A 25,467-nucleotide genomic window follows, 5' to 3' on the forward strand; every position below is an offset into this window, starting at 1 on the left:
ATACAGAAGCAGGGAATGCAATGTATGATAAGACTTGCAAGTATATTTAGCTGCTGCTACAGAGGATGTGACTGCATGCAATGCTATATGACAAGCAGGGGGTAGAACTTAATCTCTTAATGTGTGTATTTTCTAATGGAGGAGTAGAGCACGACTATTTAATCATTTATAAGAACACCCTACACATGAAATTGAAGAAGATTTAAGACTGAATATAAAATTATAGCAGAAATTAATTCCCCCCTCCTCCCTTTCCCCCTCCACTACTGGACATTCAAAGTGCAAAACTGGAAAACGGTGTATAAATTCTGTAGCCCTGACCCTGATGGGGACAAAATACAAGGAACATTGCCAAGCAGGTCAATTGAGCGTAGAGAATTGCAAGTTAAGACAACAAAAGCGTTGTGATTTTAGCTGATTCAGATTATTTTCTGATGGGGATATTATATTGCATGTTTGGAGTGGAGGTCAGACGGCAGAAAGCTCATTTTAAATATGATGAAAAGAAACTTCTAATTGGGTGAATCTCATAGGGAATCATCTGTGAATGAGGTACACAAAACCTCAAAGGAAATAGAATCAGGAAAATAAACGGAGAAATAAGGCAGATTTACCTGCTAAAGCAGCAGCCAGCTTGGGGCACATGGAGCAACTAGTAATGGCTGTTATTTTGGCACAACAGAAACAACAGGACGAAGGCAGACAGGAAAAGGAGGAATTGATAAATTGATGTCACAACATTTTACACGATAACTGGAAAAAGACAAGTTAAGTAGTAGTGTGGAACAGCATAGATAGAAGCAGGTGCCAAGAGATTGGATCCAAAATTGGAACGTGCAGAAGAAGAGGCAAGACAAAGACAAGTCACCTCCCTGCACCGCCCCAGCAGGCTGTCAGACTGTGCGCACACTTAGAAGTACGTTTTATACTTAAGTGGACAAAACCAGCCCACAGCAATGAATATTGTCTGGTAGCAATTCCTTTTTCAGAGGGGTTACAGAGCCTTCCAGTATTCATATGTGAGAAGTAGGAGACACTGTTGTGTGTTTGAAATTGACACCCAAAAGCCCCACAATCTACAGGCTAAATGGGAAGGCCCTTTTGTAAACGTGAACGGATGAGCCTCTGGCATTTAATACAAATAACCCTCCTTATAAACAAATGCCACAGGTGAAGGAAGACACAGGAAAGAAACTGGAGCAGGACGATCAGCAGGGAGATGAAAACGTGTAGGGGGAGGGGAAAAAAGAAAAAATATGAGCCAATTTGAAAGGTTCACCAATCAAGGGAAGCTCTCTCAGTGGGGACGGATATGCCTCTTACTGTTGACAGCAATTGCAAAATAATGAACGTTTCTGCCTCCGCTGCTTTAAGGATTATAGGAGGTGATTGCAAAGCATTTCTACTATTGCTTACATCTTAAAATACAGAGAATAAAACTGTGCCATTGACTGAGGTTTCCAAGTCTAAAGGAATATACTGTGTGGACTAAACATGGTATTAACCTGATTTGGACAGGTTATTCTGAGTCTCAGTGGTTGAAAATTAGTAGAACAAAGAGTAATTATAACAGAGCATGGACATCCAGACAGACTAAGAAATTTTAGGTTAATCTGAGGGTAAAATCCCAGACAGAGTGGAAACTGAAACCGGGGAAGAGACCTGTCTAGCTCATAGTATCCTCAATTTAAAAGAAAAGGCCCCTAATGAAAAATCAAACCTATAGTTTAAGCAACAGAGAATAGCATTCAGTACTAATAATTTACTATCCACAAGCTGACATCAAACAGCAAAACTGTGTATTAAGTTAGAAAACCAACAAATATTACAAGGGATGAGAAGTTAATCCTGGGGGCTCACAGAGTAAACGCTGGGGGCTGGGAGGGGGGTAAAGATTGAGAAACTGAACCTTGGCAACTCCTAAAGGGGTGAAAAGGCATGTCCAAAACCCGCACATCACCACTAATCCAAGAATAACCACAGAGACACAAGCAGGATGCCTTAAGGCACCATCCCTGTCCTCAGCATCATTGCAGGGAATCCCACACAGACCACATGGATACATACACATCATGGCAACATGCTCATGAGCATGCAGGTACAAGGGTGCAAGCAATTCAAGTCAGGCTCATTTTAAAATAAAATCACCTTCCCCTCCTAAAAGAGCTCACACTGTGCTATATTGCCACAACATTATTATCTGGAACTTTTTCTCAACAACACAGCCTACGTGTGGGATCTTCCCTCTCCCACCAGCCAAAGACTGCAGGAGGATGCAACAGGAACCTTTGTCACCTCCCACCTGGCCTCACAAAGCTGCAGAGATGACAGGGGCAGTTCAGTACATGGCTCACAGCGGCTTGTTTCAAAAACTGTCTGCAAACCCAGACAGACAGCTCTGCTGTGCTCCAGTTACACTCAGCTCACATCAAAGCAGCTTCTTCTAACCCAGACTGCTGGAGCCATACTTTTTAATCAAAGCTGAGACTGAAGCACACAACAGCAGCACGGCATGACAATACCAGGATGCCCAAAACACTCTGTCCAAGCTCAACCTGCTGCTAAAAAGAAAATGGAATTATGCTGTGAGACATACAGATCTCTCTTTATTCCTGCACAAGCACTAATATCAATAAAAGGCTATTCAGGGAAAGGAGACTCACACACCAGATCTTTCCAGTTTATTTCAAAAGTTCTCTCTGTCCTTTTTTTCCAGGGCTTTCCAGCAAAGATTCAATACAACATCCCTAATGGGAAGGCTCCATTTTCCATAGAGCTGTCACTCAGTGTTAGGAAAGAGTTTAAATATGGTGGTTTGAGAAGAGATCTCTCTGCTCAAAAAGGTACTTAAATGAGGTAATTTTCTGCAAGGAAAATGCCATAATATGGTTTTATATAACAGTCCCTGCTGAACTGACTTATCAGCAAATAAAGGCTACAGTGTTTTGATAAGAATCCATGTGGCATTGGTTTGCAGAATAGGAGCAAAATGAGTTGCACACAGAAAGCTAATAGGAGGTTTGCTCCCAAAATACTCACAAATGGACATTTACTTAGCTGAGAATTATATGCTGAGTTCTGGAAAGGTTAGGTGCATTTAGGGAGTTCATAAGCTCTCTGCAGCTTGTCTCCTGCAGGCTGCTATAGCTGAGAGAAGCCGAGAGCCTGCAGCTGCTGACGTCAATAGGGTAAATAATACCATGTACTGAAATCACCTGGGTACGCATTACCCTTTCCACAGAGCCTGCTGAGCACACCATCCTGCAAAGCAGTCTGGGAAGCCAGGTGTCTGCTTGCATGGGAAATGCGACATCAGATCAAGTAAATATTCTGCAGGACCACCAGCCCCCAACAAAAAATAAATACATTGAGCTTCTCAGGGTTATCCCTTTCTTTGAAAGCACAGCACACAGCACCATTGCTCAGTTCATATACCAAGAGCTGGGTACTGTGATACACAGATGACAAATAGCAAAACCTCTCAGAAGAGAGCAAAGGCAACCTTTCCCTATTCCAGGACAGGCTGTTCCATTTGCAATTAACAGTCACTTGCAGAGGCCACTTCGCTGCTGGTCTGGAGAATCAGGAGCTTACATGTCCACAAAGGCAGCAGAGCTCCTTTTTATGGCTCTGCAAAACCTGGGGTCCTCTCATTCAACAAGCCAACCCACCAAGTCTGGTCTGCATGAGGGACTCACAGCAACCAAAGGGAACTGCACAGCAGTGCTGGCCAGAAAATGCTCTCAGGGTCTCACACCACAGCACCCAGAAAATGGTAGATACAGTAACAACAGATACTGCAGGCAAGTAACTCTTTAAATACCTATAAAGGCAGAATCCCCCCCACCTCCACTCAGAAAAACAGTGCCAAAGCTGGAAAATGAGTGCACAGCATCTCCCAAGCCCCAGCCCAGCACCCTAGCCACTAGGCCACACTGTTTCTCCAGCAAGCTGGGTCTGCTGCCTTCAGAGCAGGCAGAAAAGAAGCTAAAGCCAGTGGTCCTGCCTGTCAGAGTTCAGGCATGCACTCCCCACCCCAGGATCCTAGCCTTGCAGACTGTAAGCTCCAAGTGTATCAGTCTGTCTGGGATGAAGAAGGGAACAACTGGAACTACCACACAGAAAACCTGGCTTTAACCTCCTTCTCTGGAAATACTTGCTATGAGCAAAAACAGGAGGACATTATTGTTAATGCAGCAAATTAGTGGTTGAGTCCTGTTAGCACTGCTCACGTCACTGCAGCTGCATTAAAGGCTGTTAGAGAGACATATAAATTATTCACACTAATCAGGGTGCTGACAGCAAGATCTGGGGGCACAGCCAGGGCAGTGGCTGCAGCTTCCTACTTGCAGTACCTTGTCACGACTGGAGGCCAGCTGCTCTCCTTTCTTGACAAGCGTTTCCTTGGAGCTGTTGCCATGTCAACACATCTGTCTAGGCCATCCTACTTGTCAAAAGTTTAAGGTAATTTAGCACAGAAAGCCAAGGAAGGTTCTGAAGTGCTTTAACCCTTTTCATGCACTGAGCAAGCTCTTCCCCAGGAAGATGGCTGGAGCGGCAGCAAGCCATAGAGAATTTGCAGAACTGCTGATGGAGACAGAAATAGCTGCCAAATTTCCCCCGCCAAGGGATCCACCAACTCCTCTGAATGCAAGAATGTCAAAAAAAGCCCAAAACAAAAAAACAACACCAAACCCAGAAAAATCAAAACAGCAGCAGCAACAAAACCAGACACACAAAACCCCAAAAAAACAACAGCTCTATACTAGGAGTCCTGGTCCAGCAGCAATTGCCTAGAGCCTGAGGCACAAACCAGATAGCCTTGTGCCCAGCAGTAAATGGTTCCCACTCAGCATTAGCAGCAGGCTCACGGAGAGGCACGCTCTGCACATCCTACTCTAAACCTTAGAAAAACATGTCCACAGCCAGCACACCTGCACACAGACCTCACCGCAGTAAGGCTTATTGCTACAAGGCATATCAACTCAGGATTCTCCATTTCTAGCCACAAGGTAAATCACCCTTTTCCAACAGACACAGCAGAGCACTGAGGGTCTCTGTGAGCTACAAGATGATGCTGTGGTATCCAGACACTCACCCTCTGCTCTGACAGAGTCAAGCCCATCCAATGACCTGCGTATCTCCAGACAAGCCTGGCTCAAAGAACCGGGTTAGGCCAAGTCAAACCTAACGCTAGCTGTGTGCCCCTGAACCAAGCACATGTGCACGTGGGACCCTGCTCCTCCCTGGACCTGTTTGACAGATTGCACTACCCTGAAGGAGCAACTATACCTGGCACTGAAATGTTGATGCTCCTACCAAGCTGAGCAGGACAGAAGTTAACCCTGTATGTTTACAGCACTGCCTGTTAAAAGAAAAGTCAAAACACACTTACTGTTTCCCCAGAAAGCCTATAACAAGGGTGAGAGCAAGAAAAACCCAACCAAGGTATCACGAAGCCAGAAGGCTATTTTTCCCCTTAATACCTCGGGTTGCCACATATCACTCTGATGCCAAGCTCCAGTTAAATAAGCAAGACCCTGACCTCCTCCTAGAACCACATGGCTTTAACCTTTAGCCTTTCTAGTTTAACCCAGGCCCTTAACCTCTAGCTCCAAAGATACTCTTGTGACCCCAAGCACTTCACCTTGTTTTATTAATGTTTATTTAAAGTAATCACATATTTGAAGAGAGGACAGAGCTCTGATTCAGTACTGCCAGTCTAAAAAGATTAGATGTTTCTCAGTTCCCCAAAACGATTTAGCCTAAATATTGACGAATGACAATTAACTGGTGCATTTAATACTCCATAGAGCAAGATAGACTTAGAAAGCAAGCACTGAGTGCCATTCACTTCATTTCAGCAGAAGCAGTTACAGTGACAACATGAATTTTAAGGAAGGCTTTCCAAAATCATCAGGAAAGCTCACAACCTACTTCAAAGAGCCTACAAAGACAGTCTGCTCCCTGAGCAAGCACTTCTTGAGCTCCAAGAAGCCCTGATAACTCCCTTCTGACCTGCTCAGATGACATGATTTGATCAAGAGAAACACACACACAAACACAGCAACAGCAAAAAACCCAAGCGTTCATAAGCAGCTCATACATGTATTACCCTTGACTCAGAACTGCAGGCTGAGTAAGAAGTACAAAGTGCAAGAAATACCCATGCATTTTTGCTTTGTTTTGAACATGTTGCCTAGAGCCCTGGCATGACATATCCAGATTTTTGTCTTTCCCTGGGGTATTTGTCCCAGAAAACCAGTCTTTAAAAGGGCTGATTTTTATATCAACAGTTCTTAGAAGCCACAATAGCAATTTTTTTTTCCTCCAAAAGAATTAATTGTAAAATGTCTAAAAATAAGCCTGGAAAAACTCAGAGGGGATAGCAACGTCAGCTTCTGGCAGCTTTGTTACAGCACTCTTTGTACTGTGTGGCCTCCATTGTTCCTAGCTGGGTCACTGGGGGATGGGGGAAGCCTACTTTACAGGCCAAGAGACCTCCTATAGTCAGAGCAGCTCAGAGACATTCAGTTATAAAGCAACAAACACCTACACGTTTCACTTGGTAACCAAAAATACCTATACTTAGCGGCTACTTTTCCACAGCAACTCTCACCTCTGAAATCAAGTCATCTACATACATAAGGGCATCCTATTTTCCCTGAACAGAGAGCAGTGGCTGTTGGTATCTGACTACAGGTTTCCAGGAACCACCTCCTAGGAAAGACTAAAAGCTACTCAGGGCAGGGACTCTGTGGTCTGTACAGTGCCCAACAAAGACATGTTACAAACAGGAGACAGAAACACAGCACCAGCATTGCAGGTGGTGGTTATAGGGAGTCGCTGGTGCTCTGGAGCCACTATTCTTTTTGCCAAGCACAGCCACATCTCCCACAGCACATGCTCTACACAAACTCAGAATAAACAAGGCTCCCTGGAGCCAGAGGTGCAGCTCTCATTGTCCTGCCAACACTCCAGCCCTCAATCCCGCCAGGCAGTGACTTGCTTCAATCAGCAGAGCACCTTTCTATGCCTTTGGAGCCCTTGGCCACACTTCAGCTGCCATCGGCACTCCCCCTCCAGCCAGCCAGAGAGTTTCCTCCTCCCAACACACCTCCACCCCACAGTTAAACTCTGCCAATCTTACCTCCATGCCTCCAGCTATCAGCAAAGCCATGCAGCACACAGTCACCACATCCCCTGCCTGCATCCAGCTCAACCACGGAGAAACTTCTGGAGTGCTCAGTGCCACCCAGGTGGTGGCAATCAGGGCTTGTTAGCAGCAGCCAGGCTAGCACAGGTGCTCCAGAAGCACAGAATGAAGGCTGAGGGCTGTGCTGCCCACCTGATCAGAGGGGCAGGGTGCCACACTTTGGAGGCTGTGCATGATCTGGCTGCTGCACACCTGCAACAGTTTACATGTCCTAGTGGTGTTCTGGGTGCAAAAGCTACTGGGGTGAGGCTGACACGATCCAAACATCAGTTTTAACAAGTACAAAGGAGAGCTCTGGGAAGAGACAACGTAACACAGATAAAAAGGTGTTTCTTATTATCAAATGCCCTAGTCTGTGGAGAGCACCCCTCAGAGCATGATGCTGGCATCTAGGGTTTCATTCATAAAATAGAAAAAAGTGAGGATGTTGCCCTCACAGGCACTGTTCCTATGCAAAGGCCTTCCCATAACCAGCAAGGACACCAGGATCTGGGTCATGCTGGGTTTCACACAATAGCGCAGAACATACTCCTCTAGCTCTCTAGAAACATAGTGTTTTTTCTGGAGTGAAGACAGCATGTGAGGGGTTAATGGGCTAGCATACCAATTCAGGCTGTGTCTAAACAGAAAGAAAAATGGCCAAAACATTTCCTAAGAGGAGAGGCAGCTGATGGCCAGTAGCATCTGATCTCCTGCTGCCAACAGGCAGTTCAAGCCCCCAGGATCAGCTGCTGCATTTTGTTTTCAGTAGTGCCCTCCTCCCTGTTTTTGAAGTAGGTCTCAGTCACAAGGCATGCGAGGCTAAAAGGTTTGTTGGGAGGGATTTGTTCTGTCAGAGGGGATTTTGGAGACAATACTACCAAGTCTGCAGTCTCAAAGGACAGAAATTCGCAGTAAAAGTTTGTTTTTTTTAAAAACAGAAAGTAACACTCCCTATTTTGTAACAAAAGAAAACATCCAAAATCTCAACACCAGCTCTGAGTGGTTTTAAAAAATATAACTGGGAACAATCCGACTTTTCTAACCAGATTGTGAGGATAAGGCCTTAGTCGTTAGTGACAAGCTTAGCTCCAGGTACCAAGGGTATTTCCAAGGTCATGCAAAAATACCCAACAAGTGAGATGGTGGGTAAATTTAGCAGAGAGCCACATATTCCCCACTGGTGCATGACACTTTAATCTGGCTTAGCTAAACAGGTTTCCCTGGAGAAGGTCCCCCCATTTATTCATGAAGCAAGGTGAATGTCAGATGAAGGCAGGGAGAACCAAGTACTTTGCCATACTGGCTCTAAAACAATGATACGGTTCTGTGGGCCTGCAGCTGAGGACTTAAAGGATGAACTTGTCAGTTCCCAAAAGAGAGAAACTGCTGCTAGCTGAAGGCAAATCGCTTTCTGGGGATTTCTGGAAAGCTGTGGTACCCAATGCTGAATGGCTTGCTTGGGAATTACCCTGTAACTTCAGCTTTTCATGGGTGTACAGGTGATACCTTTAGCTTGCTGTACAGCTGTTCCCTCTCTGCAGTGGTCTAAAAGCATTGACCTGCCTGCAGGGGAGTTGCTGGAGTCAATATAGTCATGCCTGAAAGACTGTTCCTTAGAGACCACAGGCAGGAACAAAGCATCAGTTGGAACAGGGAAGAGCAACCCAAAAGGATAAGCCCCATGAAACAGGTTTTCCTGCCCTGGAAAGCAAGTTCCCTGTCTGCTCTGTCTTTCAAAGCAGGTAGAAATCCTAGTGGAGATAGAGCCGCTGTCCCTTCTACATGTGTAAGCAGGTCAAGATAAACACGTAGGTGAGAGTTTTACATCAGCCTGCTGGTGTGTGTAAAACGTGCAGAGACCTTTTCCAGGCTAGGACTTTCCCAAATAGTTTTCCCTGAGAGAATGCAAGACTTGAGCATCTGCCCAACGAGACTTCCTCATGTTTCCATAATAATCATAAAACAATCATCTTTTAAATTTCTCTCACCGATAACAAATTAAGCATCTCGTGGGACCCCCTTAGAGATACATCTAAGGGAGGATGCACTGGAGCAAACAAAACCTTCAGGGAGCTCTGGGTCTGGCCCATTGTTAACAGGGCACCATGGAAATCACGTCCTTCATGCCATTAGATTCACCAGGAATGAGCTCGTGGTTTCTTATAAACTCATGCATCGACGTTTAAATCAAACTTTGGCAGCTGCTTTGCAAGGGAAGGGGGAACACACACAAGTCATACACTCCCTTGCTTGCTTGCTTGCTTGCCTAACCCTTCAGAACGTAATTTTTTACTATAAAAAGCTGAACTTTTACAAGCCAGGAGAACATCTGATGGGGCCCAGCAACACATTTTCTGTGTTACTTCGTGGATTGTGAGTACTGAACATATCAGCATTTACTTAAAACAGGGAGTCCGTTTGCTTGGCCTTTCTCCTTGGCTACTTTCCTGACCAAAAAAGCTGCTGTTTGATACTAGTTATTGCTACAGTAAAACAACAACAAAACTCCAACAACAATAACACAACTATAATCTCTGCTGAACTCAGGAGTTGGTCCCAAGCCAAATGCATTCTTATAAAGGGCTCTAAAGAAGCTTTTCAGGTGGTCTTTGGGACCCCAGCAGTTCAAGAAATATCTTTCTTGTAGGGAGTTGTTGTGTCCCTGGAGACCCTGTGCTGAAACCCAGGGCACGTTTGCAGTTGCAGGGAGGTGAAAGCCAGTTTTCTCCAATCTGTTTAGTAGTACAGGCTTTCCTGTTTCCCCAGCAGAGGAGTGTTGGAGTTGAACCCTTCACCTTATGAACTTCCCATCTGGGGATCTCATGGTCTAAAGGACGTTGCATTCAACAGGACATACCATAGCCTCATCCAAGAAAAGCTCCAGGCTGGGACTCAAGAGACGTGCTTAATTTCTTAACTTTGCCACTACACTTGCTGGAGACCATGGCATTTTGTGCCTCAGCTTCCCTCCCAAAGACAGTAACAACATCTCTTCCCATTGCTTTCCTGACCTGTTCTCCCCTCTGGATTAGGCAATTACCTACTTCTTTTATCAGTAACAACTGTTTAAATATCTGGGGGAGCCCGACTGCTAAAGGAAGCACCTAGCTGAAAGCTGCTAATCTGCACGTCTCCTGTGCTGTATCTCATACAAAGTGCACTTCTGGCTAAGATCCCAGAGGTAGGAGATGCCAGGAGCTCTCAACAAGTACCTGTCAGCATTCAGAAAGGCACATATCATACACACGAGGCCCCATTCCATTTACTGTAGTTTGACCCCATCTGAGCTGTATTTTCATGCTGATGTTGAAGTACCAGATGCCTCCCCTCCAGCCAGCATGCTGGAAACCACCTTTGAAAAGGAGCTAGTGTTAGAAACTGAAACTCTCTGCTCTCTAGCCAACAGCGCAAAGAGCTTTGCAAACATGAACAAATTCTATTTCAACCTTCCTTGCAAAGAAAGCATTTGCTCCATTTGGCATGGTTTGTCACCAGTATTATCAGCAATAGGATTGGTAACATGATCTTGAGGCTCAAAGACACAGGTTTAACTGCAAAACCCATCCTTCCTGTTATGTGAAATGAGCGATAATAGCAGGGTTGGAAGATCTGAGCTCTGCTCCACCTAGAGGTAAGAGAACAAGCAACCTGAATTCACACAGCCTGAATAAAGCACCCATCATATTAAAGGTTTTTGGCATTTACTAACCAGATTCTTACTGATCTCCTCTACCCATCCCTCCACCTTTACTGTCTTGTTTCACTTTGAAGACACCATGTTTCATTTAGGATGAGATCTGACATGTTACTCAGAGCACATAGCGCCTACTTTCGTGAGTATGTCCTAGATGCTATAAGCAAAGAGGCTCTGAGACAACCTTTTTTGTCCACACTGCCCTGTTGTGGGGTCATTCTGTCTTTCTGTTTGAGAAGACACCTAGCGTACTTACAGAAAGAAACCATCATGAAAGCCAGGCGCTTCCCAGCAAGCTAACTCGGCTCCAGCCGCTGAGATCACACATTGAGACAGTGGTGGTCTGGGCAGGGTTTTATTCCCTAGACACTTCTGTAATTAAACAGAGGAGCTGCTCTCTCCCAGGAATATCAGTCAAGTCCTACAGAATTATATAGCAACTTTTGTCACCTATAATTAAATATTAATAAATATTATAATAAAGCTTTTAATTATAGCATCTATACATACTTAAATCCACTATTAGTTATATGTACTCATAATTGCTCATTAATCACACACCAAATCAACCTAGAATCACCTGAAAAATTCCATTTAAGCTTTGTAAATTATCATCGGTCAAAGGAATGTAACCATCCGAAAGTCTGCCTTCAAGAAAAACGTGCCACAGCGTTTCTTAAGTTATTACCAAACTCTATACACTTGTGAGAGCTGCAGAATGCATTCCCCTCCAACCAAACTAATCTGCCCCATGTTGCCAGGGAAGCTGGGGGGAAGCAAGCATTGGAGGCTTATTTTCTAGCTTGTGAAATTGCTCCCAGTGCTGTGGTATACAAGCTCTCTAGAATAAAGCAGTCAAAGCAACAGAAGTTGTGCAAGAGAACTATGTACTCCACAGCTGCACAAACAATGCTTATTTCACTTTGCCCCACAGCTGCTGCAAATGGTCCTCATCGTGTTCTTAAAATTCAGTCTAATTGGGGTTTTAATACTCTGATAGGTTTAGGTAAACATATTCCCAGTTGCACCACTGAAAGACAAAACCACGACAACCTGTCTTTGGGGCTGGATGAGCTTTAATCCCCTCCCTCCCCTGCAAGGGTATAACTAGTACTTGAAAAGGTTCCATGATTTTCCACAGTTTCTAGGACTCTCTTTAAGGCTTCCTAGGATTTATTCTCCCCACTCTCCAACCTGTGTGCCTTATACTTTTGACTCCATCAGTGAGGGGTAAGAATTTATGAAACTGTGATTTTGAATAAACTTCTCAAAATAGTTAAAAGTGCAAAGGACAGAAGGGAAGAACAGAAGCCAACCAAATAAAAATTGGTATGAATTGAGCAAATAATTACCAACAGGAGAGATGAATCCAGCTGGTACCAAAAGGTACCAGCAAGTGAACACCTTTTTTACAGATGATTTCTACTTTCATAATTCTGAGGCAGGGCCATCCCAGAACTGTTAGCCCAACACAGACACAAAACTAATGCACAGTTGTCCTGAGCTCACTCTCTAAGGCCAGAAACTGCAGCTGGGGACAGACAATGAGACTGGCCAAAGGATAAGGAGCCCTGCTGGTTAGCACAACACTGGACAGGTTTCTTGACCTTACGGTATAGTGAAGTTTGGAGGAGAGAATAGGGGGTGACTGATGCACTGAAGTGACTTTGTAGAGAAATTTCTGGGGAGTCCATCGGAGCTGCAATGATCAGGGAGGTAGAAATGTCTCGGGTCAGGCTTTCATACTCAATCACAAGGAAGAATGCCATTGCTACTATACATCCAGACAGATGGGAGGTGATGGTGTGGACTTACGCTTACAACCAGTATGCTGGGAAGAAAGTTGTATCAAACTCTAGACCTGAGTGAGTTTAGTGCTTTTAATCACAAGCCAGGGGCTTGTATCTAGCCAGCAACACAAACATAATGCACACCAGTGAGATACGGTTTCAAGAACTCTCCGGGGCAGGGTCTTCCTCTCTCACTAAAACTCTTTCCAGTCTTGTCTACCTGGACTTTTAAACAAAGATAAACTAGTGCAAATCACCCTTCAAACCAGCATGGAACTCTCCTGCACACAAGACCTTTAAATCTTCTCCATCAAGATAACTACACCAGTGGTTATAAATCTCTGGAGAGACAAGCGCTTGGAAACAGGCTCACTCAGTGAGGAGTTGCAAAGCATGAAGGACCAGTGGGGGTATTTTTGGCTTCAGCTCCGAGGGCATAAAGATAGATTTCACTTGGCTAAGTTGCAGAATGCAATTAAGGACCATGCTGCCTTCCCCTGCTAGTGAAGGAGAAAAGTTTCTTACTGGAGCCAAATAACTTTGACAAACTAAATACTTTGCACAGTGAAGATCTTCAAGCTTCTTATTAGTGAACCGGAAAGGCAACAGCAAGTGCACTGAAAGGTAAGGCAGCAAATGTAATTCCTCTCTTGAAAAAATGCTTAGGGATTATAGGAAATAGCAGTAATAAGGAAATTAAGTGTCACAATAATTGAAAATAAAGAGAGCACTGCTAGACGCAGCGACAAAGCTCCAGCCGATGTACACACACAAGCTATATCCAAGTGGTGCACACACAAAAAATCCATTAAGACAAGGTTTTAGCCAAGGTTGTCTATCAGGACTCCCAAAAAAGCTATTGCTAGAGATCATCCTTGTTACCTTTACACTGCAAGTAAGTAATGCAAGTGTAGACTGTCATCACCAGAGCCCAACTTAGCATGGTTACAGTACACATGCAAAGGATTTGATGGCATAGAAAAATGCAGCCAGAACTGACCCCCCCCAGTGCATGCTCTGAGCTGGCTATTCCAGAACTGTCCTAACCACTCTGTCTCAGCAAACCACAGGTGCAACGCTTTGCTAACTTGATACACGTTTTCTGTATTGGAGCTGGCTTACATGCCAACTGCCAGAAACATGGTATCAGAGTGGACATCTGTCTGCACTGTTCTGTTCAGACATGTTCAAAGGAGTTTTTCTTAATTTAGGGCATTTCTGCTCCCTTTCTAGACCAGGAAGACTCATGGTGATCTGAAAGTCCGAAGACTCCTCACCTTTCTGTTAGGAGAGCATTAACACACAAACAGCTTTAATAAATGTCATTTAAAAACATGTGTGCCCTGGGGTTTTGAAGAGGAATGCCCCAGTGTCCTGCCAAGAACAGGTCAGTGTAGGAGAATTATGAATCTGTGGCACAGAGCTTTAGGTTGAAATTTATCACTATATGCAAGTTGTACCTCCTTTCATCTAGCAAATACAAAATCATGCTAAGACTACAGATCAAAAGCATACTATAATTCTTAGGGTGAGGGGGAGATGGAAGAGGAGTGCCAGCTTAATTTCTATCAGTCTAAGGTGGAACTATCTTCGTAACTCTTGCCTTGGCTGAACTGAACTCAGCAAAAGGCCAGAGGGGCAAGCCACCCGCACTCCAACATCACTGTACTGAAGGACAGGGGAGGCAGGGCTTTCCTGATGCCCCTGACACAGGCTGACCCCTCATTCTCACCAGGGTGATAGTGTCTCACTTTCTACTATGTGTTCAGTCATCGTTTCAGTGTACTACCTTGGAGGTGCAGGGGAACACTAGGGCTGCAGCCCCAGGATGCAGTGATACAGCACAGAAAGGCAGACAAGAAACTGGGGAGGTGGGAATTGCCAAAACCAGACCTGAGATGCCTTTGTCCTGATAACAGAGGATGCGAATAAACTCCACTAAAGTCAACAGGAGTTTTCTCATGGGTTTTAGTGGAAGCAAGATTTCACCTGGGGATTGAATGAATGATCCTGTGGCTTCCTCTTCCCAAACTCCAGCCTTTCTTGAAGCAGATGGGCTGAAACACACTCCACACTCAGAACAGAAAATGAAAACATGACCTGGCAATCATTGGAAGGCTCCCACAACCTTGTCTTTTATGAACGCCCACATGTCATTGCTACACAAACAAGAGCTGCCAGTGTGGGAGACTTTGGGGCAATATTCCAGCAAGACAGGAGAAACAAATACCAAAACAAGAGAGCAACAGCATTTTAACAGCTTGCCTGGAAGAGTAAATATTGACTGGTTAACTGGAAAAAGCCAGCTCATCCTCCTTTTTGGTGAGGGCAGTTCTGGCACAGAGGAGGAGCCCTCACAAGTTAGGAAGCACACGCGGCTTACAAAACACGACAAGGAAGTTTCTTAGCAAATATTTCTGGAAAGTGGTACTGGATGGCTGATCTGCACAATGGCTCTGTTCATGAACAAAGGAATCTCAGAGCCTGTCTGCAGCCTCTAGAGAGTAAGCTAAAAACATACAAGGAATTCACATGACACCAAGGGTAAGCAGGGTTGGGTTCTCTGCGCACCTCCATGTCCCAGCTGAGGAGGATGGCCACGGAGTTAGAACAGATTGCCAGAAACAGTAAGTGCTCCAGCAGAGCAGGAAACTAACCCAGCTCCTCTTGGGGAGATGCTGGACACTGAGCTGCTGTCTTTTGTCAAGGAGTCCTTTCAAGAGGTTGAACAACTCAGCTTTTGCCTGCACCAGCTTTCCTTAGCAGTATTTGCCCTATTTAGGGCATGAAGACCAAGCGCAAAAGCACATCGACAATTTTCATCACCCCACTGTTAGGTACAAAGTCCACAGAAATTAATCTGTGAACTCACCAGTAAAAATATGCTAAAATTCACAGTCCTTCTCGTGCACCCTCCTTTACTAGTGTAATTGGAGTGCCCTACGTAGTGACTGCCAGACAGCCAAAGTAAAGCAGGCTTTCGGGGGTTGTAATACAGCTCTAGAGTCATCTGACTCTCACAGGCATCACAGCCGCTCTCACAATGAAAGCTCAGACACACACACACTGCTATTCCTGTAAATCATTAATGCAACAGGCATGTTAGACCATAACTGACATTTAAGAGGCAGTCCCATTAACCCCGAGTCTGTTGGCGAGCACCCTGTAGTCTTTTCTTTCCCTGTGTTTAGGAGAAAATACCTCCCTGCCTGAATACCATGGAATATATGCCATGGCCAAAATTCCAGGGAGTTTTTATGATGTGAAAAAAAAGAAGTAAAAGTCCTACAGTTAGCAGTTCTGCCTTGTTCTCCACATTCTCACAAAATGTAGAAATCGGACCATCCATTTCTTCCCTGCCTAAGTTACTACCATTCCCTCTCACCTGTCTATGGCCAAAAAAGTGCATAAGGATGGCATCTATTCCTTCACAATGACTCCCATCTCCAGGCCTGCTATTGCTGGGAAAGACAAGTACAGCCTTGGATTCTGCATCAGCTCCCGCATGAGGACAACTATTTATTTTGGACTGCCAGAAGGATAATATATTTGTTAGTAAATTCTACAAGATAGAGGACAGGCAGCCTAATTGAAAGGAAGCAATTAAACATTAGCTGTCATTACAGACATGGATTATCTGTCAATAAGTGTCAACTCTCTAGAGAAAATGAGATCCAGAAATAATCTCAATTAGGCAGAAAAGTTTTCTGGGTTGCTTTAAGAATGGAAGTGGACTTGCTTTGCCAGAAGGCCCTGGTTCAGTTTCTCATTTCTTGTGCACAGTAGCAAAGCGACCATCAGCAATGCCTGAGCAAGGAAGAAGGGAGACACTCAGCATGGTGAGGTGGCATCAAGTTTCCACACTCCCTGCCTGTTCAGCACCTCCATCTCCCACCCTGCTCGGTTGTACTACCAATAGTGTGTAGCTTTAAATGTCTGTAGAAATCTGGAAAGCACATCACACACTCCCCAGGCACTGCAGGGGACTTTCCCCCAGCCGGGCAGCAGTCCAACTTGCAGAGGAATTCAACACGCACACACACATACGCTCAAAACTTTTCCACTGACTGCAGGATTTCAGGCAGGGCACTCTGCTCTTACTCAGTTCAGCACCCAGGATTTGAAGGTGAGAGGTCTGCAGCCCTCTAGTCTCATGCATGCTAGGTGCAGGCTGGGTTCAGACTGCCCGATGCAACAGGCAGCACAGTGCTTTGCTTAGCTTGACCGGCTAAGGCCAGAGCTGCATTCCTGTGACGGACCAGGAGACCTGAGTGACTGTTTGGTGGGATGCTCAGACACACACACACACAAGCTAGCTGTATGACAACTGAGGGCCTCACAGACAGGACCATCACAAGGAAAAGACTTTGCAGATGCTACTGAAACAATGAGGCGGAACAGCGTATTCTGGAAAGCCGAAGCACTGACCATAGTGCAAGAGACTGCCCCAGGGATGTAGAGAGAGAGATGTTCCCCCTCTCCAGCTACGAGCACTTCTGCATCCCTGCGGAGGGGCTGGTGCATTCTCTTCACTCAGGTCTGGCTGCCACAAAGCCACCTGAACCAACTAAACTGAAACTCCACTGCTATCATAGCAACAAGGGATACATAATTGTGGTTGCAGAGAGGGAGAAGAGTCAGCATCACCTCCTCCTTCACATCCCCACTGAAGCAGAGAGGAGGGTGCAATGACCTGCCTGCCCAGCGTGCTGGGCACAGCCTGCTGCCCACCTGTGTAGGAAGAGCGCTCCAGGCCCTGTCTCCCCCAGCACCAGCTGAGCCCCTCCAGGAGCATCGTGCTCCTCCCCGACTCCCAGTGGGATCCCAGCAAGGTCAGCCTTGCCACACAACTCCACGGTTGCAGTCCTGAAACCCAAGGTCTTACCTGTAGCAAAAACCCCAATTCCCCACCCCATCTCCAAGACTTTCAGCCCAGCAGGCAGCCCTGAAGACCCCGTCCCTCCCCACTTCTCGTGGAGCACGATGCCCTCTCCTGGGGACCTGGGGAAGCGGCTGGAGAAGCGTTTCCCAGCCGGAGTGGGGTGAAACTCAGCAAGGTTCCCACCAGGGACCCAGTGCCTTGGGGCTGGAAGGGAGGAACGGGGGCTGAAAACAGAGATTCCCAGCTGTTAGCTGTGATCCCACTTCCTTATATGAGCTTCTGTCAGCCACGGCCTCCAAAGACAGACCAGCTTAACAGAACTGAAGAATAAAGCTCTCCATTTGCAAACTGCTGTCCCCATCTCCTAGAGCTGCCACCACTGACCACCAGCCTGCAGAGGATGCTGTATGGAAAGGAAGAAAAGCTGAAGGATCACAAAAATGCTTGGAAGCTGAGAGGACATGAATGTGTTTTCTGTGGGGCAGGTCCTCCAAATCTTTCCCTCAGATGCCTCAGCCAACATAATTTCTTCACACAAGCACACCTCTGCTTCTACATGGTTCCACCTCCTGTCCTCTTATGTCTCCCCTACAGTCTCTATGCCTTGTGCCACCCTCGCTGTATATACCTGGCTGAAAAACTACAAACGCCTCTTCCCAATCCTACACCCTACACGCGTTCTCCCTTTGCTCTTTCACCTCTGCCACCCCCTTTGCTCTGCCACTCCCTGGAACTCACCAGCAAGCCTGAGGCAGAGATTTATAGCCCTGCATCACTCTCCTTCATAGAAGCCGTTAGTTTCTGCTTGGTACCCAGTATAACTGCTTAGGCCAGAGAGCTGTACACATTTCTCTCTTAAATCTCCCTGGTGTGCCTTGCTGAGTGATCTGAGCATCCTGTCTCCTTAAAGATACTACCCATTGCCCTCTGCATCCGCCCCTGTGTCAAAGAGGAGAGAAGCCCAAGAGTTCTCTGAACACTCCCCTGATGAAGAGGTATCTGCAGGCAAAGAAGATATGTGGAAAGGGGGCCCCAGCAAACAGATGCACAGGTGGCTAACTGGAGACGTTCAGTACCGTCTCTTCCCTCTCACCTCCTCACGGCACTAGGGATGCAGCACCAGACACTGGCTCCAGCTGTTTGCAAAGCAAGCTGCAGGGTGTGGGGAGCATGGCAACATAACAAGCGCTGCGTTTGCACTGCAGAGTCTACTGCCTGACCTGGTAGACAGACCTGTTTTGCCAGGCTTAGCTAGAAGAAACAGAGGTGATGCAGGGCTGCAAGGCGGTCACCTAGAGAAAGAATGAGAAATGTTTTTGAGATTTTTAGCTCCCACAACAGCCCTCCCCACACCCTTAACAGCAACATCCACTGGAGGGGAGCTGGCCATTTCTTTACTTGTTTTAAAAATACCTCCTTTATCCCTTCTCCAAGCCTACAGCATGTCCTGCCTATTCTGTGCCTGTCCCAGTTTATACAGAGAATAACACAGGGTGCAGTCGGAGCAGCTTTGGGACTTTCATGTACAGCAGAGCACTACCTAACAAGTGTAGGTAAGAAGAGGAGCCCTGGGTTCTGACAGAAAGCTGAACCCAATTCCCTGGAGCAAATACTGAGTGCACAAAATACAAAATCAGCTTTGCAAGGGAAGATAAAGCACCCTACAGCTAAAAGTACTCATGCCAAACAACAGAAAGAGGCAGAGAGAGCAGCAGCACAGGCAGGCAGGAGGGTTGGGGGAATCCGTGCTGGGTAGATTTGGTATGGGGAGAAGACTACTATTTCATTTGGATGAAAAAGCTAACAGCCTTGAATGAGACAGCAGTCCTGTTAGGCCAGATGTATTCATGTTACAAGACAGCCTCTGCAGTCCAGAGGCCTGCTGCAAAACTTGTTGAAGTTGACATTTCCACTGACTTTTGGCGAGCCTTAAATCTGTTCCTCCTCAAACAAGGCAGAGAAAGGAAGTGCTGTCATCCCTGTTTCATGAGGCATTGGGGCTTTCTCAGAGTCATGCAGGGTGATGTTGGAGCTGAACAGGGAACTGGACCCAGTACTTCTGCTTTAAAACCAAAGCAGCTGGTTTGCGTATCTACACACTGTGGTGACCACAGCAAGTGCTCTGCCCAGTTGCTTATTACTTGTGTTTTCCTGTCCCCCTCCAAAATAGCTGGCATTTGCCACCCTGCTGACATCGGAGCGGATGTCTCATTAGCACAGCTAGAACTTGGGAGGCTGGAAGAGCAAGGAGGATGAGCTCAGGTGGGAAGAAGCAACAAGAGCAGCAGGGGCAAGCAGATTCTGGAGAAGCAGAGATCCCTTTTTCTTGCCAGCTTCCCTAGTGAAGAGCCAGAGAGAAAATAATGGATATTTATAAGCAAACCTGTCTCTAAGGCAGCAGTTTCCAAAGTCTAATAATAGGGCTTGGGCTTGTTTATTGCATGATTCAGACAGCATTGCATAAAGCTGCTGGAAAGCTCCTGCCTGTCCCCAGTGCATACTCCCAAGAAGCTGTGAGTTAATGGAGGGCCTAGAGTCCAGCTGCAGTGGGTTCAAGCCAGCAGGGTACCAACAGGTTCTGTCTATTCAGAGGTGCAGAGCCAGCAGACATGGTGGAGCAAACTGGGCTGTGCAGAAGAAATATAAAAGCCTTCTCCCAGGGAAAGCCAACCACCCACTCCCTGTCTTGAAACAGTAAGGTAAGAAGCCAAGGAGCCTGATAATTGCAGCCCTTGCTTTGACTCTCGTTTCTCACACCTGCAGCAGCACTGAGCAGACTCCAGCAATGCATGGTGCAATACACTGAAATGCAGGCAAGGATTGCACCTGCCTCAAAGATTTTGCAGCAGCAGAAAGAACGTCAGGGATGCGGAAAGCTACCTGTCCCCAAAATCAAGGCGAAAACCCAAGTCTGCAGATTGCCACTACTATGCCTTGACCACTGGGCTGGTCTCAAACCAGACCTGGTAGTATGGGCAGCTACTTATGAATTCACCGCAAAAGCCACATCCAGTGGCCCTGTTGTTGTTTCTTGCTGACTCAGATACAATGTGTTGAAAGTGCAGCTTCCCCAGCCAAGTAGGAGGGGAGGATTAAAAACAGGAAAGGTCAAAACAGCCTCCTCTTTGTATGAGGAGAAAACAGGGCTGGGCTCTGCAGCACAGGGCAGCACCTGGACAGCATGTTCTGAGACAGAATAATTGCAGTGATCAGCTCGCCATCCTGCTGTTCCCTAGACAGACAGTCTTTCCAACCAGCCCATTTCAACACAGGACAGAGGAAACTTCCCAGATAATGCCTCTGTGCTCACTCCAGGCAGGACAAGCGCTACGACAGTGTCATGTGGACTATAGAAACTAGAGAAGGCCACAGCAGCCTTCTCTGTGCTGGGTGGAACACAGGGAAGCTTGCCCTTTTCTAGAAAAAGTTGTTTGAAGCCTGTTTTGTCAATCACGTTTAAATACTTACCCAGTAATTCACCTCCCAAGCAGGATTCACGGAGTTACGGGACAAGCGAGTGCCAGTATTGCACAAGAACTCAGCCTCCCGGCTCTCTAGTCTACTCTCTAGTCAGACATCCAGTCACATGCACTTGTTTGGAGACCAGGGAGCCTCTGCATCCAGCCTCAGACCCTGCCTCTTCACTGATCCCACAACAAAACGCATCTCTGTCCAGTCCTGGTTGCAGTTCTCCAGTCTGGCACAGCAGTTACCCTCTGGATGAAGAACTGGGCAGGAAGGCAGCAGGAACTGTGTTGATCAAGAGTCCTGCTAGGCTATGATGCTCTCTCACCCTGCACATCCACCCTGACCTTTTTTTGCTGCTTAGCAGACACAGCTGGAGTTTGCAAAGCAGACAGATGGGGCCTCATTAGTACCTCTCCAGGCAAGCGGATAGAGACATGTGCAGTTATTCACGGGGACATGCGCTGAATCTCAGCAGGGCTGGGATGATGCTCAGCTTCTGACAGATGCTGGAGGAGAAAGAAATTCACAGCTCTTTCCTCCAAAAGTGCCTGGAGAGCAAGGAAATCAAACCCACAGAATTTCATTACCAGGGCCTCTCTCCACTGCTACTTTGAGCCCTTTTGTACAGCAACAAAATAAACACACAACCTACTGACTCGATACCTTCTGTTGGAAGTGAGGTGGACTCAAATACTAAAATAGTCCCTGCTTCTGAGGTTAGTACAAGTAGCAAGGAAAGAGCTGTTACAAGTAAGGCCACAACTAAGAACTGTCTAAGCGTTAGGCTCACTAGAGACAAGGCAGAAGAATAGGGGAGAGGAAAGAGCAGTTGTTATTTGACATTGACCATCACACTGTCCCAGGTACCAAACTTTGGCCCGGTCCCATCAATATCACTCAGAGGATGCACAGTCTGCTTTGGAAACAACGTCCCCCCACCATGCTTTACAGAAATCTCCTGTATGTTGGCAATGCAAAATGGCAAGTGAAAGTGCTTCCCCATTCCTATGGAGAGAAGAGTTGTCAAGCAGCAGCTGCGCTCTGATATGACAGACCGGCTGCCAACACGCCATAAATCTGTCCTAGAACAACCAGCTCCCGTGCAGATCTGCCAGTCACACCTGAAAGCTGGCCTGTGGCATTCCCATCTAAGCCAGCCTGAAGCCTTCCCAGCCTAGAAACAGCCCTCATCATTTATTCACTGTTATTCATGTCCATGCTTCACACATCTCAATTCCTTTGCCCCTACTTCTTCACACACACTCTCAGCTCCTAACTTCTAAGAGAGTACATTATTTCAAATAATTTTCCTACAGAAAGAAGACAAAAACTTTGAACAGGAAAAAACCCATGAGTCAAGGAAAGCTTAAGTATCACCTTGCAGTGTCCTTTTTGTTTTCTTTTCAAAAACGAGCAAATTTGCATTGAACATCCTTGGAAACATGTTCGAGTCCAGGAGTGCCCTCTTCTGATGTGTCCCCAAGCCCAGGCAGAGCCCTAGGTGGAGATGAGCAGCTTACACATACGCCTGACTTTGGAGCAGGTTGCAGCTGAACCCCAGGAACAGGCAGAAAAAGCAGGAGCAAAACCAAAATGAACCTTAAATCATGCTGCAGCAGACAGGCAGGAAAAAATAGTTCTGTGGAAATCGTGACTTCCCTCAGCCTATTTCTGAGAGTGTCAATCTGTCTCATTGCTGGTGCTTCCTCAGGGACTCTCCACCTCAGTGCTCCTTGTTGCAAAGACTGGCTGAGCTCAGACAAGATGAAATTTACTGGGTCCCAGTATTTCACAGCAGCACTTGTCCAACCTGCAGTGCTCTCAGCCTCAGTTTACAGGTAGAGAAATACTGCCAGCAAAGAGGGGGTTAGGAATACTGTAACCCCTGTACATTCTCCAACCAACTGCGACTGTCTCAGCTTCATGCGAGACGCCTGATCTAGCCACAACCATGACTGCAAGGTTGTGCCCATCTATGGTTCTGTCAAGAAACCAGCTTCTGTCAGTGTGTCAGGTCAGACACTAGCAGCACTGTAGAAAGTCATCTAGATACCTTCTTTTCCAGAACCAGCCAGAATAATACAAAGAGACCTTTCTCCAGAGACAGAAAGGAGATGAAGGTGGATTGCCTACACAATCCTGATGTGCTGCCCAACAGGTTTGGTCACAACACCCCTCTCTGCCCAAGGCAAGTCAAGGCTGGGAATCCAGCTGAGGCAGATCAGCAATTTGTGGTTTGACCCTTTACCCACAAGCTCGCAAACCACAATACTTACTTTATTTTTTTAATACAGATCATAAATTAGCTGTCCCAAACCTGCCTCCTCACCATGAGATCATATATTTGCTTTAATTAGGGTCAAAGCAAAAAGAAGAGAAGAAAAAAAATCAGAAGCCTCTCCCTCAAGCTTGCTAACAAAACTAGAAAAGCAAACTACAAAATACCTTTAAAAATGTTTTGTTTTGGATGCAGCTCCACCTTTTGGTGCAAACCTCTTTGCATCCACATCTGCATTCAAAAAGCAAGATCCTTCATCCAGCTAAATCTAAGCCAGGTAGGCAATTCTTGCAGTCTCTTCTTCAGGCCCCGATGCACATACTCCTTGGACTTGTACTGCTCACTCCATCAAGTCTGTTTATTTACAAGTAATCTTCCAATTATTGATGGCTTTTTGCTTAATCTCAGCTCCGCACAGACTGCAGCAGTCCTGACTTGTGAATTAAGAAAAGACGAGGGAAACCTTAGCATTTCCTATCAGAAATCTCACCTATGGCTCTGTCTCTATGATAGAAACACCATTAGCAGCAACTTCACCTTCTCATTCCCAGTGGTCTCAGCTGGGATTGATAGATTGCCTCTGCTACATTCCGGCCACCCGGTAGCACTACCCATGACAACAATTATGCATTAGCAGGGACTAAAGGAAGAGAGGCCCTGGCTCCTTTACCTGCTGCCAGAAAGGCTGGTTCTGTGCCAAAGACACTAGCTGAGAAACAACTTGTAGGCAGACTCCATGTGTGACCTTAAATAGGTTGCTGGGTCAAGATCTTTGCAGCACTGAGACTCCCAACTTCCCCCTGAAATCAGCATTAAAATGTGATCTACTCTTGTCATCAATGAGAGTAACAACACTCCCTTTCTCTGCCTCATCTCTTTAGCCTGCAAATTCTCTGGATGGCAGGACTGACTGCACCTGTTTGCACAGTAAGCAGCAAAATTAAGTCCCTGCCTTGATTTGAAACTCTGGAATGCAAAGCTGTCCAGCTGTCCACTACCTAGAGCCGCACCTGTGTTTACTACCAGGAACCAAACATTTGCTGCATTCCTCTGGAAAACACTGATAACTCCTACTTATTGTCAAGTTATCAGCTTCCCACCACCACCCCAAAACAGGAATCAAACTGGAGAGGAAGGTGAAGCAGCCAGTGTCATTTAAAACGGATCTTTACTGTACTGTCTTTTTCACATTAAACATGAGGTTACGGACTATGACAACATGGAACAGTCACACAAACAGCACCAGAGAGAGGTGCAATTGGTTCTTTAACTGCATTTGTTTGTTTATTTAAGGTCAGAGATTACCAAAGGGAGAGGCAACAAGCAGGGCAAGAGTTTTGGTTTTGATTTACTGGCACTGTAGAGCCCTGTTCAACACATGTAAACTTTTATGAGGGGTAGAGGCGGCTGGAGGGAGGTGGGGAAATACTATGAACACAGCATGAATACTATGAACTACAACATTGATCTGCAACGTGACTCCCAGCTTCCAGACCAACTCACCTAAGACACCAGTTTCTTGGCTGAAAACCTTGAAGCTCCACATTTGACTCTTACGAAGGGCGATATTTGCACAGGGTGAAATCCATCTCTCTGAAGAGAGCCACAGATGGTTCCCTAAGCCTTCAAAGTTTGAATTTAGTGTCTCAGCTCAAACTGCTCCTCCATACAATGGGGGTGCAATGGAAGAGAACTGCACTCTCCATGCTGTAATCATCCAGGCAACAAAGAAACATACTGTTTGCTTTTATCATGTTTTGCACTTTATAAGCTGTGTTTCCAATAGAGCACAACACTGTTAAAAAAAACTCATCCTTAATGAAATGCAGGGGATTCAGAACACCTCTCCCTATGTTTTAAGGTTGCTCTTATGATTCAGCCCATGCCTTGCTCCTCATCCAGCTCCTCCTGCTTTGTCCCAGCAGTATCATGTTAGATCACAGCCCCGTTGCTACAGTCTGCCCTTCCCATCCTGCTCAGCTGTTAACCTGCAGACTGGCCAAGAGACCTGCCTAGACTTCATTCTGCACCTGGACCAACACATGTATCCTCAGAGGCACATGCTTTTCTGTTTGGATCCCAACAGCTTCCAAACATACAAGTCTGCTTCCTGACCCACCTGCTCTAGCACTCTGTCACTGCACACGCAGACCAATC

General features: G+C 46.1%; 1 protein-coding gene across 2 annotated transcripts in view; it reads right to left on the reverse strand.

The window, feature by feature from the left end:
• LOC104008772 (ALG9 alpha-1,2-mannosyltransferase) overlaps positions 1-25,467 on the reverse strand; it is a 140,314-nt gene that overhangs the window by 68,654 nt on the left and 46,193 nt on the right. The gene's annotated exons all lie outside the window — the stretch shown is intronic.

The sequence above is a fragment of the Nipponia nippon genome, unplaced genomic scaffold (genome assembly GCF_047370975.1).
Source record: "Nipponia nippon isolate SJK-2023a ecotype South Korea unplaced genomic scaffold, ASM4737097v1 scaffold_28, whole genome shotgun sequence".
NCBI lineage: Eukaryota > Metazoa > Chordata > Aves > Pelecaniformes > Threskiornithidae > Nipponia > Nipponia nippon.